Raw genomic sequence first — 18,518 nt, 5'->3', positions numbered from 1 at the left:
AAAATACTTGACGCCCAGAGTTAAGGGAGGAAAGGCTTCTCTGGCTCACAGTGTAGAGGTTTCAGTCCATAGTCAGCTGGCTCCAAGGCCGACAGGCATCACAGAGGAAAAACAGTTCATGGTGAACAGAAGGTAACAAAGCAAGCTAAGGAGCTTAGCAGCTTTTTTTCTGCCCTTTTTTATGTTCTATGAGGCTACCAGGATTAGTGTGGTGTCAAACCAAACACTGGGCTGGTTTAGTAACCATACGCCCTTAATCCTAGCCCTGCGCCACGAGTCAGTCACACACTCTAGCTTCAGCCACCTCTGAAAAAGCCCCACCTATGACTGAATGAGGCTTTGGGGGGACATCTAGACACAGCCATCCCAGGGGCACTGTGGGTCTCTGAGCACATAGCCTGCTGACGCCAGCACGTTGCCAGCACTCACAGCCCAGTGCCTCTCTGAGAATGCCTGCCCAGGACGGGTGCTGTGATGAATGACAAGTGACCCAGAGTGGCCACACTTTCCCCCCAGGGTGAAGCTCCTCCCGCCACTGAGCACTGCCTTGGCATGCTGGTATTGCTGACAGAGTCGCTTCAGAGCGTGGCTGTGCTGTCAGGGAGAGGCCGAGCTTCCAGCAGCATGATGGACTTGACAGACCTTGTTGTGTCACTTTGGCTGGCTGTGACGTCCTCTGTCTGCAGAAGCAGCTCTGTTTGCTTGGCTCCTTTGCCCCAGCCGATGTCTCTAGTGCCAACTCACTCGCCTCCTGAGTTTCCATTTCTATCAAAGCGTTAGTTTTAAAGTTGTATTGGTAAATAAACCACCTAAAACTGTTTGTTGCCAGTAAAACTTGTCATGCCTGGCAGAATGCTTTGCAAATTTGTCATCTGTTGTTTTTTTAACTTTTTTCTGTGATCAGTTATGTTACCTTGGTATTTATTCACAAAAACTTGTAGTATTAAGACTGATTCAATGTAGAGTTCTAAATCTAGACAGCTATGATGGATTCCTGCAATTATTCTGAGAGGAATTTTTTACTGTAAAATTTAAGGGTTTTCCTCCACACTCCATTGATTAAAAAAACCTGGACTCAGTGGTGGAGGGTTTGCCTAATGCATGTGAGGCCTTGAGTTCAATCCTAGCACCACAAGAGGCAAACAAAAACAAAAACATAATGAACTGTTTTTTAATTATAAAAGCAATACATGACCGCTGTAAACATTTAGAAACGGATCCTTCATTACTAGAGGAATAGATGATAGAGTGGACATCCTGCAATGGATACATTTTCTTCCAGTTGTTCTTTTTCTATACAAAATGCATTTTATATGTGAAAATTTTAACACAAAGGTGGAGCCATAGTAATACTCTCCATTAGTCCTCCCTTACACATGGTGGTATGGACACTGCTTGCAGTAGCAAACCCTGTTTATGCTATGACTGTCCTAGACATACACACCCATCATAAGGTTTAATTTATAAACTTTGTGTAGCAGAGACTTAGCAACTTTGTCTTTTTCCAATTAATATATGATAGAGATAAACAGATGGTAGACAGATTGATATGTAAATGGCAGATAGACCAGCGCAGACAGACAGAGAGACACATGGACTAACTATTAACTCATTACCTCTCCTCTGAGCCTTGCCATGTCCTTAGGTCAGATCCCTGCATTCTGCTCTACCCAGATTCCCCTCCCTCTGGTCTCTGGCTGGGTTTCCACCTGTGAAGTGCTACCAAGACAGGGCATGAGAAAAAACAGCAGCATAATTTTCTCCAGCAAGTATGTTCTCACAGGCTGAGTTTTTCCCACAGCTAAGCTGTATGCAGGAGCCCCTCTCTCTGGGCTAGACTTTGACACCTTTCCTTTTATCTCCAGGCATGGGGTGTGTTATGGCTTGTGTCTAGTTGTTCCCCCAAAGCTTCATGCAGTCATAGGTGAGACTTTTCAGAATTGGCTGGATCTAGGGTGTGTGATACTGGGATTAAGTGTATAATTCTGGGATCAAAAGTGTGTGGTTATTAAATTAATTCACTGATTGGTCAGCATAGTTCTGGGTGTGGATAATGGGAAAGAAGAGTATTGGCTGAATATTTCCCTTATTCATAGCATGTGAGTGGAAACTGGAAGGCAGAACCCTGCCTTGCTCAGCTCAGCTGGGGACGTGGACGTCAGGCAAGTCAAGCATTTTGCTGCTTTGTGCAGATCTGACCAAAAGCACTACAAGTAATGACTTTGGGTCACAGGTGAGTTTTAGTGAGTAGTGTGCAGATATGGAACTTACAAGTATGTAATGAGGATCAGCTAGGCTTCCCTCTCCCAAAGTTATAAGATGGTCTCTTTTCATCATATGGTTTTCGTCTATCAGGTGTAGAATTGTGTATTTCAGACTAAGAATTTTTAAATTCCCATTTGTGAGTGGTGAAAAATTATTGATGATTCTATATGAACAATTATCCTATTAGCATTCACTATGACCTCATGCTTTTCCTACCGATGGAGCATAGCCATCTTTCTCTGTTCCTTGTAATTTCTTCTTTTGCCCTTTCAGTCTCTTTTTCTACTTTTTATCAATTCCACCCTACTGTATTCATCTACTGTTCGGCAAGTCTTGGTATCTAGTGGGGAAGATCCCTTCACCTTGTTCTTCTTCCAAATTATCTCATCTATTCTTTTGTTTCCTTTTTGTTTCTTGTGATACAGTAATGGACATAGCAAGAAAGCATATGTAAGTGATAAAGCATCATAAGAAAATTAGCCCTTGGGACCCATGGCACCTACAACACAATGTCTGCCTAGGTCTGTGCCCAGCAGAGGGAGCTACCATTTTGAATTTTATATTTTCGCATTTTTAATAGCCTAGTTACCTAGGTACCTATACTTAAACACAACCTCGCTTAGTTTTTAATTTTTTCCATTAGTTTTATAAAATTGACACCAGGTCCCATGTAGGCCATTACAACTTTTCCAAAATTCACCCACATTGTTGTGGGTAGCTATAATGTATGGATTCTCACTGCCCTGGAATATTCCACCTGTGCATATGGCACAGTGTATTCAACCCTCCCTTGCTGAAGTTGTTTGGTGTTAGTAACAATTCTGGTTGGCATTAATACTGGTGTGTCCATTTTGTGGCTCACATGGCAAATGCTTCCCAAGAAGATAGCAAATATTCAACTTTAGAAGATGATGCCAAATTATTTTCCACATTGATTGTATCCATTTTACTCCCATTAGAAATGTCTCAGACTCCTCACTGATCTATGTCTCTAATACACAGTAGTAATAGTATTATAGATTTTGCCAGTCTAGCGGGTGCACAGAAGGTATCTTGTGGTCTCAATGTTCATTTCTTAGGTGTTATAGAAATTGATCCTTCTTTAGATATTTGTTCACCATTCATGTTTATTCTTCGGAGAACTGCTATTCCTGTCTCTCATTTTTCTACTGGTTATTGGTTTATTGATTTGTAGGAGGTTTGTCTTTTGTTTAAGAAATCCATTCCTATTGTGAAGACATAAAGATACTCTCATATGTTTATTTTTCCTTGATCTTTCCTTTCATATTCTGCTTTCAGTCTATCTGATTTTTGTACATGCTGTATAAATAGCTGGTTATTTTACTATCGTTTATTCACTAGTCCATTCTTTCCACAAAAGTCTACTTTGCCTTCTCTATTATAGATCAAGTGCCAATACTTATTTGCATCTTTTTCTGTTAAATGAATCTTTTGTTCTCTTTCTCTGTCCGTCTGCTAGTACAGTTGCTTGGTATCTGCAGTCTGCATTCAAAGATACTCAAATCCCTTCTATAAGATGGTGTAGTAGTTGCATAGATCTTATGTACATGCTCCATATACTTTAAATCATCTTTAGTTTATAATACCTAGCACAATGTAAATGCTGTGTAAATGGCTACTCTACTACATTGTGTGGGGAATAAAGACAAAGAGCAAAAGTCTCTATATGTTCACTACAGACACAGTTTTTCCCTGAATATTTTTTGTCCACAATTAGTAGAATCTATGGTTCGATGAGTTGAACCCATGGGTATGAAGGGCCAACCATACCACACTATCTTAATGGTTAGAGTTTTATGGTACGTCGTGCTGGTTGGTAAGAATTTAAATCTATAAACCTCCCTTTAAGACAAGTGGTGCTGTTTCCCCCAAGTGCTAATATATTACTCTTTCCTTGTATCCCTATTCAGTACCCCTCTTCCCTGCCTTCCTCACCCCAGTGCCATGTTTTATATACTTTTTAATAATGAAATAGTTATGATACCATTATCTCACAAAATAGCCTTTTCTGTGGCAGGAGCACTTAAAAATCCACTCTGCAAAAATCTAGACTACAACACAATGTTATTAAATATAGTCCTCATGTTGTGCCTTCAAATTGTAGTTTTTTTTTCATCCTATGTATTTACAACTTCGCATCCTTTGATCTACATCTCCCTAATTTTTCTTGCCCCAGTTCTGGATTTATGGGATAATTTCTGGTTGGGAACGAATATTTGCTTGATGTTAACATATGGGGATCCTGTGAATCTACAGGGGACTGTGTCCAAAAGTTATTCATTCCTCTCACTGCAGGCTTCTAGAAAATGCTGAGACACGAGACCAAGATAGTCACTTTTGAGAGGCTCAGCTAAATTTTGGTCTCTGACCAGGGAACCAAATCCTAGGATCACCCTCAGGACAGCCCAGTTCCTACACTTGCCCACTGGCACACAAGTTAGTCCTTTAATTTGGAAGAAGAGAGACAATGAGGAGGTCTTTGGAAATCTCTACTTTTTGAGAGGCCAACAAGGCAACAAGAACCACGTGTGATTCAGAATCTGACTCCTTTGTAACAAGAAGGCACCGCTGTGTAAAGTCTGCCCTGCTGCCTGTATGAGTCTGCTTTCTGTTGCTATAGCAAAATACCTGAGCCTTTATAAAGAAAAGTATTTCTTTAGCCCACAGTTTTGTAGGCTGAAAGGCCCAGTCCAGGCAGCCCATCTGCTCATCCTGTGGTGAGGATTTCATGGTGAAAACCATTACACTGGCAGGAAGGAAAGGTCACAGTGAGACAGAGTCAGAGAACAAAGACTGCCCGTCTTCACTTTTTATGACCATCTACTCTTTCAGGGACTAACTCACCCCTGGAGACCAGTGCTGCTCCCTTCCCATGGTGAGGTGCCCAGTGACCCAGTTACATCTCCCTGGACCCTCATCTTAAAAGTTCTGCCACCATCAGCCAGACATGTTGCCACACACTTATAATCCCTGGGAGGCTGAGGCAGAACGATTGCAAGTTCAAGCCCAGCCTGGGTAACTTGATGGCATAGCAGGAATTTGTCTCAGAAAAAAAAATTTTTTTAAAGCATTAGGAATGTAGCTAATTGTGAAAGCCCTAAATTTAATCCCCAGGACTGGAAAAGAAAAGTTCTTGTACTTCTATACTGCCTAGGTGGGGACCAGTCTTCTAGCACAGGAATCTTTTGGGGTCTAACCAGGTCTAAACTACAGCCCTACTTGAAAATGGAAATCTGCCTTGGTCCAATCCTTCTTGTCCTTCTAATCCTTAGCCTTATCCTTCTTATCCTCTTCCACCTGCAATTTAGGATTATTAAGGCACAGTGGACACAATATCCTTACCCACATATACACCACACACGAGGCTTCAGTGCAGTCTTTACTAGAATACCATTGGCTTTATAAATTAAAGAGAAGCAATATATTTATAATATTGGCTCTTCTTGTTCATGATTGCAGCGTCTCTGTTCACAATACATTTTTCCACATTTTTCTGTATTCTCGAGTACTTTATTGTTTCATTGCTAATGTAAATAATCTTTATAAAAATTATACTTTCTGTTCATTGCTAGTGTGTGCGAATACAATAACTTTGCATTTTATTTTCTGTCAAGCAACACTGCTTAGCCACCTAACTTAATTCCAAATATTTGAAAATGTCATTGGATTTTCTGTGTAAATAATCATATCATCTTGGACAGTTTTCTTCTTTTCTATTTGAATAATATTTGCTTCTTTTGATTACCTTATTAAATGGCTGGGACCTGCTATAAAATGTAGATTTTACTTTGTCAGTGTTTTGGATGGGATCTTTGCATCTGGCTCACAAGGAGAATTTTTGTCTCTTATCCTTGCCACTTCTAGATCTATCCTATTTGTCAAAGATAGCTAATTATCCCAGCAAAAGCTGCAGGATACGCCACCGTTATCATGGAAGGGTCTTCCTTTCTCTCCCTCAGTTCTCTCTTCTGTCTCTGTTTTCTATCATTACTTCCTCTGTTCACCTATTCTATTAATGACTTATAGTACATTTTGATGAGTGTGTGGGGCCTTTCTTTTCCAAAAATTTCTTAACAATGCTTAGTTGTTGTTTCTTTTACAATTTCATAAATTTAGGGTAAATAATTTTTAAAAACAATATTTTAAACCTAGAAGCTCATTAGAATTAGAATGACTTTTAAAATCCAGAATTCATAAAAAAGTATACACACACACATATATATGTGTGTATATACTCACACAAAGACACACAGGTACATATACATGTGTAAACATACACATTTTTAAACCTGGCTACCCTTCCTTGAATATCAGAAGCGTCACAGACAGTTTTCTTAGAATTTTGTAGATTTGCCCCCCCTTCCCACCCCCATACTGGGAATTGCCAGGCAGGCACAGTACCGCTGAGCTATATCCCCAGCCCTAAAATTTGTTAGAATTGTAAGACAATAGTCTTTCAGTTACAGTTACTTATGCTTACAAAAATTTAGGCAATTTATAGCTATTGTATGAAGGCCAAAAAACGGTGGCTTCAGCAGGCAAAGGTCAGGTTTTCAATGACCAAATAAGGTAGAGTTTTACACCATTGTGAAAAAAAATGTAAATTTCCTCATGATCCTTGGTTAAGATTACAAATGCACTGAGCAGTGGGAGGAGCAGCCCTGTCCCCTTGTAGCATTTGTGTTATTGGCAGTGGGCAGAGCAAAGCGAAATTCACTTAGGTTTAGAGCACCCTATGTAGGATCAGTATTCAAGCAAGCCACAAAGAATTCTGTATCTAGCATTAGTTTGTTTTGTTTTGCATTTTTTTTTTTTCCTGAATGTGCTGGGAATGGAACCAAAGGTCTTCATACTGAGCTACCTCCCCAGCTCTTTTAAAATTTTATTTTCAGACAGGACCTCTCTTACATTGCCATGTTGCCTAGACTGGTCTCAAACCTTTCTCTTTTTTGGAGGGATGGGGTACCAGATCGAACTTGGAACTTGGGCCCTTGTGCTGAACTTGGGCCCTTGTGCTTGCGAGGCAGGCTGCGGAACCACTGAGCCGAATCCCGGGCCTGTGGTCTCACACTTTTGATCCTTTTGCCTCAGCTTCCCAGAGTACTGGGATTACAGATGTGCCTCACCACATCCAGCCCAATAACTGCTTTCTACAGAAACAACTGAATAGCCCAGGTTCTGTTCCAGGATGTTTCTCATGACTTGAACAATTTTATGGAAAATAAAAGTCACCAGTTTTACACACACACACACACACACACACACACACACACACACAATGATCTCAGAGTCAAAAGCCTTTTTTAAAATTTTAAGTGAGTTTTGTTCTGCCTTCTTCATTTAAAGATGAAGTTGAATTTTTCTGTTTGTGATTGGAAGTTAAGTAGATCACTTCCTTCTGGCATAAAGTTGAAATCCAGAAGTGAGATCCCATAAATTTGCGGAGAGGTATTTAGCAATCATGGTTTGGAATGAGCTGTTTCCCTACACAGAGCAGTAGAAAAGATGAACTCTGCTCTTGATATTCTCCCATAGTGGAGGTGGAAATGGACTGTTCGTTTACTCCTACTTTGGGGTCAGGCTTTTCCCTCCTTTCAAGCTAACAAACCAGCCTATTACCGTTTGCTCTTCCTTCTCTGTCAGGAGACATGAGACTCTTGATTCAGACACAAAGAAATTCATGACTCATGAGGAGAGCAGTAGCCGCAGTGTACCCTGGGTCATGTCAGTTCCCCATTCCCCACCTGTCTCAAAGTTCCCGTCATGGATTCCTGCACCAACAGTGAACTGCTGTGCAGAGGAGGACACTGAACTGGGGATCTGCCTCTGTAGTGAACCTATACCTTGCTCAGGGGGAGCTGTTACCTGCTTTGCTTACTGCAAACACACGCTGAGAAAATGAGCTGGGTAAGGAGTAGTCCTGGGTCTCCATTCTTGACATACCAGGAAAGGAAGGAAGGCCCAGGGCCCAGGGCAGAGGCCTCTTCTAACATAGACCTCCAGTAAGTGTCAGGTAAGCATCACAACACAACAAACACAAAACGGGGAGACATTCAAGAGGATAATTCAGATAGAGCCCAGATGTCCATCCCACACAGAGTTGTGGTCTAGCATTATCACTTCTGCCTTGAGCTATGAGATACTCCCAAGCATTTGCCTTCCATCTTTATATCTTGGCTGCCAATGGCTTCCTATCAAGTCCTCTTTTGCTATTCAAAGAGACAGCATGTAGGAAAAAACTGATGTGTGAGCTAATGGAAATGAAGATGTTGTCCTTTGTACATCAATGTTTCCAGCAAGCAAGGGAACCAAAGCCCTGAATTCTAAATATTTCTTAACCTGTAAATTCTCATGCTGTCTCCTTTCTCTGTTAACTGTGTTGTAAATATCAAAATTTACCCTGGCTGGAGAGATTTTAAAAGGATACATCATTTTTAGATCTGCGGAAGTATCCAAAACTGTTTTTTCTGTTTTTGTTCTACACATGATTTCTTCTGTACTTGATTTTCTTAATTTTACTAGGGTTAATAATTGCAAAAGTAAGTATGACGATGTCCAGCAGCAAAACTCAATTTCAGCAGTGAAAGATTTACTTTATTCTTCCCCTTGCTGAATGACCTTTGAAATGGATTTTATAGAACATGGATATCAGTGCTCATAGAAGACTCTGATAAAGCTGTCAAAGGTTAAAAGCATTATTTAAACCAAAAAATAATTCTAAGGAACACATCAACAAAATTTTAAGTGGTGTGGAGTTATTTGAAAAACAGCCAAGCATTTAAACAATGAGGGAGGGACATGTCTTTTTGGCATAAGTTGCAAATAAATACACTTCATGAGAAAGATATAAAGCAGTATTTCCCCAGGATGCACGTTCCTGTAAAAGATTATGATTTGTGTTTCTTTTTATGAGTAGTTATATTTGGATGCAAACATTTGGCTGCAAATGGGAGTATATGCAAAATTAATGTTGTTTTCAGAAGGGCGGGGCATTCATTTCAATGCCAGTAGAATGTGTGGTCAATAAACTTTGAGACGTCTAGATTTGCAGACAAAGTCCTGGTATGGTTTATACTCTTAGCTACATTACATTGACAGATGCCATTATTTCCATTGTAATTTTGAATAACTCCCTGGGAGAGTTTCTTGTACCGTTTCAGCTTACTCGCTGGTGAATCTTTAAGATGAGAATGATAGAGCCCACGGATTTAGCTCAGTGGTTCGGTGTCCTGCCTCGCAAGCGCAAGGACCTGAGTTCAATCCCCGGTACCTAAAAAAAAAAAGATGAGAATGATAATTTTATCAAAAGAACTGCCCTCTTCCTCAGGGAGTCGGTGGGAGTCCCTCACCCCCTCAAACACCCACAAGCTCAAGGTCATAAATGGCTTCCTATCCATTCCTCCAGCTCTGATCTCCACCTGGAGCTCCAGGCCCAAATTTCTGGAACAGGTCCCCAGCAGCTCAGCTTCTCCACGTCCCAAACCACACGGTTATTCTCATTTTCAGACCCTTTTTCTCCTGTGATCTCCTGGCTTCGCTGCTGGCATCTTACGCTCCCACTCACTGGAACCATCTGCTGCCAGCTCTTCCTCATCTCCTGTTCTAGCACCGCCAACGCGCAGCCAGTGGCCACAGCCTACTGGTTTGGACTTTGAAGTCACCCTCATACTATCTTCATGCTTCAGGGCTTAGCCCCTCTCCAGTGGCATCTGCCTGGTCACCTCTGTGTTTTCAGTCTGTCATTCAACAGATACCAATACACACAACAGTCTGGGTGAATCTTGAAGGATTATGTGAGTGTAAAAAGCCAGTCCTAAAAGGTTACATACTATGTGACTGTAATGAAGTAATGTTCTTTTCTTAATGTGATCTCTCTCTCTCTCCCTCTCTCTCCCTCCCTCCCTCTCTCTCTCTCTCTCTTTTTCTTGGAAGTGCTGGGGGATTGAACCCAGGGCCTTGTGCATGGTAGACAAGTGCTGTATCACTGAGCTACATCCCCAGCCCTCGACTTATGTAACATTCCTGAAATGAAAATATAAAAATGGAGAGCAAGCTAGTGCTAACAGGGATTAGGAAGAGGGGATTCTTGCAACTGCATTATAATTGTCCCAAGATAAAGAGTTTCATGTAAAATTTCGGCGTTTTATTAATCACCCATCAAAGTTTTACGTAAGTTGCATGTTGCAATTGTTAAAAATTGTCCACCTCCTTACACATTGATCCTCCCAAGATATTCTTAGACATTTTATTGATTACCTAATCATCATCAAAATTTTAAAAACCATCAGTTAGTATGAAGAATAATTTGATCACCTACATAAAAGACTAAATAAATATGCATATCAAAGGCCAATTCTGATCCTGAAATAAAACCACATACACAAAACTAAACCTCTAGGAAGTGGATGACAATCGCCCACTCTTATCCTGGACCCCGGTGGGGGTGGAGGATTCCGTCGCCATCTGGGCTGTCGAGAGCTAACCTTCTCCCACCTCTTTTCGCAGGATCTGCTCTTCAGTGTGTGCGCCCTCAATGTCCTCTCCACCATCGTGTGTGCACTGGCCACAGCCATGTGTTGCATGCAGATGGTCTCCGCTGACATCCTGCAGATGGTGAGTGGCCCTGGGGCGGCGCGCTGGTCCCTCATCCTGCGATCAGTTGGAAGCCTGAAGCTGAAAGCTGAGGATGAGGTGCTGTGAGACCCTCGGGGGCCCAGCCCCCACGTGGCACTGCTGATACACTGACCTGGGATGTCACGGGGGCACCGTGTGGACAGAGTCGAGCCCCTTCCTGTCTTCCTGAGGCTCCTGGGTAACCTCAGCGGAACCTCCCCCCAGCCCTCCAGAGCTAGGCGCCTTCCTCACTCAGATTTCCCCTCAAGTAGAGGAAGTTGAGGGTTGCTGGAAGATGAATTCTCAAATGGAAAAGCTGCTAGTCTTTGCTGTTACATTTGCTAATTAACCCTGAGCTCATCATCCAGTGGTGGGCAGTGACATCATTTGTCATCCTGGCCAGTGTCTCTCTCATGCAAGAACTGCTGTTCCCAGGGGAGCAGGGAGGCCAGCATGCGGTCACGCACTTGTTAGTACACATTCATAAACATACACTTCACAGGTCACAGAAGCTCTTTTTTATTTCAGGGTGAATGGAATATGGCCCAGGGCTCAGTACATCATCACCAAACTCAGTACCACAAGCAGAAAATGCTAGGGGGGTGTTGTTCTTTGATGCTAAGGCTAGGAATTTCTCCTTTGCTCTGTCGCTCTCTTCCCCTCCCTCCCTTTCTCTTTATTTTTTCTGTCACTCTAATAACAAACTATCCAAGACTGGGTTATTTGTGAAAAAAGGATTTTCCTGAGCTCACAGTTCTGGAGGCCGCACAGCCCCAGATGGGCAGCTGCATCTCCTTGTGGCAAAAGGACGAAGGGAGGTGGGCCTTGCAGAAGAGACCACGCACCAGAGGAGCGCGCGTGCAGCAGTCCGTCCAGGCGGTAACTGACCCAGAGCCACGCGAGTGAGAACTCACTGCAGCTCCGTGGCGCTAATCTGTTTATGAGGGCTCCACCCCAGGCCCAAATGCTTCCAATAGGCTCCAGCTCCCAACAGCACTCAGTAGCCAAGCCACCCTCTCTCTCTCTCTCTCTCTCTCTGTCTCTCCCCCCTTGAAAATATACCCTGCCTTTTCCACCCAATATTTTATGCATCTCATAAAGAGAAGACGAGCTGCCCCTGTGGAAGGCTTGTTATTTTATTTTACTTCTCTTCCACTGCATGGCGACACCTCAGTTCATCGAGATTCTGGGCCACAGACCATCATTACCGAGACGTTAAAAATTCGGTGGTCTTCATCGTATGCTGGTGCCGCCTCCCCATCCCGGTATAGATCTACACAGCTGTCACAGCCACGCTGACCTTCTCATGAGGTTGCAGTGCTCTGAAAGGTGTCTAATTAAGCATTTATTCAGCAGGGTGAACTTCTGGCCTTCTTCGTTGCAGCCTCGTGTTGGCAATTTTCTCCAGCATGTTGTGTAAAGGAAAGGTTAAGTACCATAGGGCTCTACTCACCTCAGCAGATTTTACTATTGATCTGTAAATATCACACCAATTTCACTGAAGTAAAGGCTGTGTATGCTAAAAGTTTGCATTCCCCTAGATGTGAGTGCTAAAATGAAAAATTTCCACAAAATAACAATAACGCATATTCTCGCTGTGCAAGCGTGTGCTGTCACCACAGCAGTGTGCAGGGCAAGTGTGTGGTCACAGTGCAGCAGGACCAGGCCTGGAGCTCTGGCTCTGAAGCCGGGCACGTGTGCTGACTCCTGTCTCTTCTGTGTACAACTCTGTGCTTGTCACTAAACTTCCCCGTGTCTGCTTCCTCAACTAAGAAATGGACCCAGCTGGGCGTGGTGGCGCACGCCTGTAATCCCAGCACTCGGGAGGCTGAGGAAGGAGGATTGCTGTGAGTTCGAGACCAGCCTGAGCTACACAGTGAGTTCCAGGTGAGTCTCAACTACATAGTGATACCCTGTCTCAAAAAACCAAAAAAAAAAAAAAGAACCCAATGGGACACCTGTGACTATTCAATAGGGTGATCTATGTTGATTTCTATTTTATTTACTTTAAATGTATTTTTTACTTGCATTTCTAGGGATTGAACCTGGGGCATCACATGTGCTAAGCACACTCTGAATCCCTGAGCTACAGCCCCAGTCCTATGCTGATTTTTTTTTAAATGTGAAAGGAGTATCAGCTTGTTGTTGGGACAGCGCTGTGTGACTGCAAATGCAGTGGTGCCTTGGTGTACTTTAGCAACCGTAAAGCACTATAGAAAAGTAAAATAGTAATGACAACAGCTGTGTATTAGTCTCCTGTTGCTATAACAAAATATCTGAGGCTGGTACTTCACAAAAAAGGTTTACTTAGCTCAGCTGTGTTACATCCTTACAAGAGGGGACTGTGTTACAGCACGGCACGGCACAATAGAGGTAGCAAGGAGGAGACGCCAGCCTTGCTCTGTATATCAACTTGCTCTCCCAGGAACTGACTCTTTCCAAGAAACCAGCATGAATCCCACCCAAGGGCACTGTCTACATGATGTACCCATTATCCACTAGATCCCACCCTGCCACACTGAAGGCCATGCCTCCAACACGGGAAGCCTTTGGGGCCAAACCACATCCACACCTCAGCAAGCCACCATGGGGAGCTCCAGTTGTTTTCATCACTCATTGTGTTGTAAGTTGGCTTGCTTCAGATCCCTTGAAATTAGAAATGACTGAGTTTCCTGCTGCAGAGTCTTCCCTGTGCGACCACGCACTGTGGGACCGAGAAGACCTTGCCACTCTCTGAGCTCCGGAGTCACGGGGCAGGCAGAAGGGAGATGGCCGTGTGTGACCATGGTCCCTATAGGATCAGAGCACAATCATGGGCACGTCGCCATTGGTCTCCATTTCCTCAACTCTAAGTGCAAGGAAGTGTTCGTGCCTTTCTGACCTCGCAGAGCTTCTGAGAGGAAGAGTCACGTGATACGTGGGGTGGGCTGGGAAAAGCATGGTGGTCACAGGGAAGCTGGCTTTTGGCACACAGTGTGGAGCTGGCTCTACGGCTGAGCCCTCTGAGAAGCAGTGAAGGTTGTGGTTACCCCCAGAAGGATGGAACAAGAAACCAACTTGCTTAGGGTGACTCAGAATTTGTCTCTCGTACTTTATTAGATTCCATAAAGAAATAATACTGGATAATTGAAACAAGTCAGTTTATAGAGTAGTAAGTAACACGTTTATAAAGTTTATAATCTCTCTCTCTAGCCACATGGAAGAAACCAATGCTAAAACTTTGCCGGAAATCCTTCCATTTGTTCTTTCATTTCTTAACTCCTTAGATAAACAAATATAAATGTGTCACCTTCCACGTTCCTTGCTCTCTTCCTCCTTCTCTCTACTCCCCACTTCATCCTGTCCGCCACTGTATCAATGCAGCATATGTTGTTAAGCCTGCCTCCGTATAGTCACATGGGCCGTTCCCCTTCTTGGTTATTATGGATAAACTGCTGTATGAACCCCCTGTACAAGTTTTAGTGCGGACATATGTGTTGCTTTTCTCTTGGAATATCCAGGAATGGGATAATCACAACTCTATTCTGAGGGACTACCAGACTTTTCCAAAGCAGCTGTACCATGTTGCATTCCCACCAGCAGACCGTGAAGGTTCCAGTTTCTCCACACTGCTGCCAGTGTGTAGATAGATTCTCTATCTTCTAGTCATAACCATCCTAGTGGTTGTGAAGTTTTACTTCATTGTGGGTTTGATTTGCAATTCCCTGGTGCTCTGTGACTGTACATTTTGAAGAAATGGTTTTCAGATGTTTTGGCCATTTAAAAAATTGGGTTGTCTTTTTAATTACTGGGTTGTAGGAATTCTTTATATATTCTTAATGCAAATATCACACTAGATTATAATTTGCAGAAAGCTTCTCCTATCTTGTATGTTATCTTTTATTTTTTATGAAGCACAGAAATTTTAATTTGGGTGAAGTCCAGTTTGTCTACTTTTTTCTTTAGTTGGTTTTGCTTTCAGTGTCTTATCTGAGAAACCCACTGCCTAATCGAAGATAATGAAAATTTTCTCCTTTGTTGTCTTCTGAAGGTTCTATAGTTTGAGCTCTTCCATTTACCTCTTCGGACCATTTTGAGTAGATGGTTGTACGTATTTTGAAGTAGTAGTCCAGATTTGTTCTGCTGCCAGCGCCATTTGTTGAAAACAAATCTTTCCCCGACAAATTGTCTTGGTAACTTGGTGAAAATCAATTAACCATGGGTGAATAGATTTATTTTTGGACTCTGAGTGCGACCTCATTGCTCTATGCCTGCCCTTGTGGCAGAACCACTCAGCCTAATTACTGTAGTGTGATAGCGTTTAAATTGGGACATGTGAATCATCCAGCTTTATTCTTCTTTTGCAAGACTGTTTTGGAGATCCTGTGTCTCTTGCATTTCCATATGAATTTGGGGATCAGTTTGTCAGTTTCTGCCAAAAAAAAAATGCGTCTGGGATTTTGATTGAGATTGTATTGAATCTGTGGATTAAGGGAGGAGCATTGTCATCTTAACAACAGTAAGTCTTCCAGTCCCTGAAGGATGTCTTTTCATTTAGATATTCTTTAGTTTCTTTCAGCTGTACCTTGTACTCTTCAGTGTACAGCTTCTTTTGTTAAATTTATTCCTAAGTATCATAACACTTTGATGCTTTTATAAATGGAATTGTTTTCTTAATTTTATTTGAAGTTGCTTGTTGGTAGTATATAGAAATAAAAATAATTTTTATAATGAGCTTGTATTCTGAAACCATGTCGAACTTGTTCATTATTAGCTTTATTACTATGGCTTTTTTTATATGCAAGATCATGTCATCAACAAATCGAGGTAGGCTTGCTTCTTCTCTTTCACTCTGGATCCCTTTTATTTCATTCTATCCATGAATAGATGTGTCTGAAATCACTATTACAATGTTGAGTAGAAGTGGTAAGATTGGGCACCTTTGCCTGCACCTAATGTTAGTGGAAAAGCACACAGGCTTTTACTATTACTATGTTGCTGTGCATTTTCCATAGACACTGTTTGTCAGATCCAGCGAGTTCTGTTCCTCCTTTGTTGAGTTAATATAAAGGTTGTTAGACTTTTTTAAATAACAGAAACACCAATATATTTATTTATTTATTTGTTTTTGGTAACAGGGATCGAACTCGGGTCCTTGTGCTTGTGAGATAGGTGGCGGAACCACTGAGCTAAATCCCTGGCCCAAGGATGTTAGCTTTTGTTGAATGCTTTTTCTTCATCTATTGAGATGATCATGTGGTTTTGAATCCCCTTTTTTCTATTGATATGATGTACTAAATAGATTGATTTTCTTATTTTAAAATAACTCATATCCATGAGGTAAATCCTACCTGGTGTGATATATTGGTTTTTCATACTGGCCTTATAGCTAAGTTTTGAAGTGTTCACTCTGTTTCTATTTTTTGAAAAAATTTTGAAGTATTAATATTGATTCTTCTCTAAGTGTTTAGTAGAATTCACCAGTGAAGCCATTGATCTCTTTAGAGAGACTTTTCCCAGTCTCTTTCATTGTCATACTTTTTGTTTCTTTTGTATTCTGTTTTGGTAGTTTGTGTCTTTCTGGAAGTTTTTCCATGTATAACTGGATGTGAGTTAAAATGTGTTGGTATTGTGCTAGTTGCCGGGGAGGGTCCTGCAAGAACTTTTTTGTTGTTCATTTATCAATAAAACTGCCAGTCCTCAGGAGGAAGGTGTTCGCTGGCATCTGTAAGTGTTTTCTATACTTTCCCAGGTGTGAGTCTTTCTTGCTCTGTGCTTCCTTTGGAGCATCTTCATTGGCTTCCTTCACGCGCACCGTGGCCAAGTCCTGGTCTTTCTGAAGTACTCAGTTCTGCCTTTCAGGTTTTTCCCTTCGGGGTGTCCTTTCTGTCTCAGTTTAGACAGGCTCCTTTCTATCTGAGTTGTCTTTTCTCATCTCTACGTTTGATTTTGAGACAAGGTCTTGCTGAGTCACTCACTTGCCCAGGCCAGACCTGGATTTGCCTCCTCCTCCTGCCACCGCCTCCCAGGCTGCTGGGATGGCAGGCACAGCCTCCGGCACCCAACCTCGGTTATCTTTCATCTTCAAATCACAGCTTCCCATCGCATTTTCATTTATTCACACTTTAAATTTAATTTTATCTTACGTGCACCGCTTACCATTAGTCTTTGTTCTTCATCTTCCCCTATTTTGACATTTTCACGCTGACTGAATTTTCTTTTGTGGACTCCATTGTGCCTCTTGTTTATTAACTCATCATTCTGAGGTTATTTTTATCTGAGACCTTCACAGTGAGAAGTGCCAACTCTTGATGAGTGCTTTCCTGGGGGAAGACACGTGAGCAATGTGTGGGAGGCCTCCTCCACCCCCTTTCTGATAAGCCAATGTTCATTTCTTTTCTCAGAAGGAACCTAAAGGACTCCACTGACCTGTGTTCCCAGCTCCTGCTCCCCTTCTCCGACACCTCATGAGTTCTGCTGTGCTTCATATGCTAACAGCTTGTGCACCTGCACACAATTCTAGCTGTAACATTAGTTTTCAGGACAGCTCCAGATATGTGATTGACTGACATTTTCACTTGACTGTTGTTCTCCTGTCTGCTCACTCTTTCATTGGTTCATTCATTCATCTGATTAGAAGTGGCTCAGAACCGTTTCTGGGCAGACATCCCACGTGTTTTGCTACACATCCAGGGCCGGCAGGAATTTAGGGTCATGAAAAGAAGCCCTCCAAATAGCCCACGACTCCTTTATCTCTGTGGGTCAGCATTTTAGGTTAGTGAATAGTCATTGGCCCTAACATAAGGGCCGCATGTATACATGAGATGCAAAGCATTGTGCCTGTGGTCAGAAGTGATAAAGCTGAGTTACTCCAGTATGCGTGGAAATAATGGCAAGAAACCATCTAATACAATTCCTTTTACTGATATAGTTTAGTGAAGAATGCTTTTTACCTCCTAAATGTCTATAATATTGTTTTACAGTGTAAACTCATTTTTCCATTCCATTGTTGTTGGTATTTTTTTTCTCCCTGATTCCTTTGTTGTCAGCCACATTAGCCTCAGGATCATTATCTGCTGTTAAATACGTCTCTGTCAGTGCCTTGCTTGTTAACTTCATCTCTTATTACTGTCATTTATATTCTACCTCCTAGCATATGCCGCACAAAATCAAACTTCATTAGGAGGTGCCCATGGGCACCTTCTTCCACAGGTAAGGAAGCCGGGGGCATGAAAGCTGTATGGAATGCAGGCCACTCAAGGACAGAGTCTATCCCTGGGAGCCCAGTATCTTTGCACTGGGTGCCACTCACCTGGACAGCACCTGCCGATCATGGCCTCTGTGGACCACCATGACTGTCTTTGAAACCTGGGCTCAGCAGAGACATATGTGGGCAGCAAGTGCTACTGATCTACCAGGGCAGGACTAACGGGAAGCTGACTAATCTAAACAGCTACTTAAAGCAGACAACCAGCACAATGATGCACACTTGCCATAAATATCTTACTTTGCTTTTAAATATGCTCTGAGCACCTGTTCACCAGCCTTGTGATCTGGAGCTATGATCTTCCCTTTGGTTATGGGTCTGTTTGGTATATTTTTTGCATCCACTTCAGAGAAATTGTACCCTTTGTGACTCC

Source organism: Fukomys damarensis, unplaced genomic scaffold (assembly GCF_012274545.1).
Source record: "Fukomys damarensis isolate Sample0158 unplaced genomic scaffold, DMR_v1.0_HiC HiC_scaffold_7, whole genome shotgun sequence".
Classification (NCBI taxonomy): Eukaryota; Metazoa; Chordata; class Mammalia; order Rodentia; family Bathyergidae; genus Fukomys; species Fukomys damarensis.
This window is presented reverse-complemented; position numbering follows the sequence as displayed.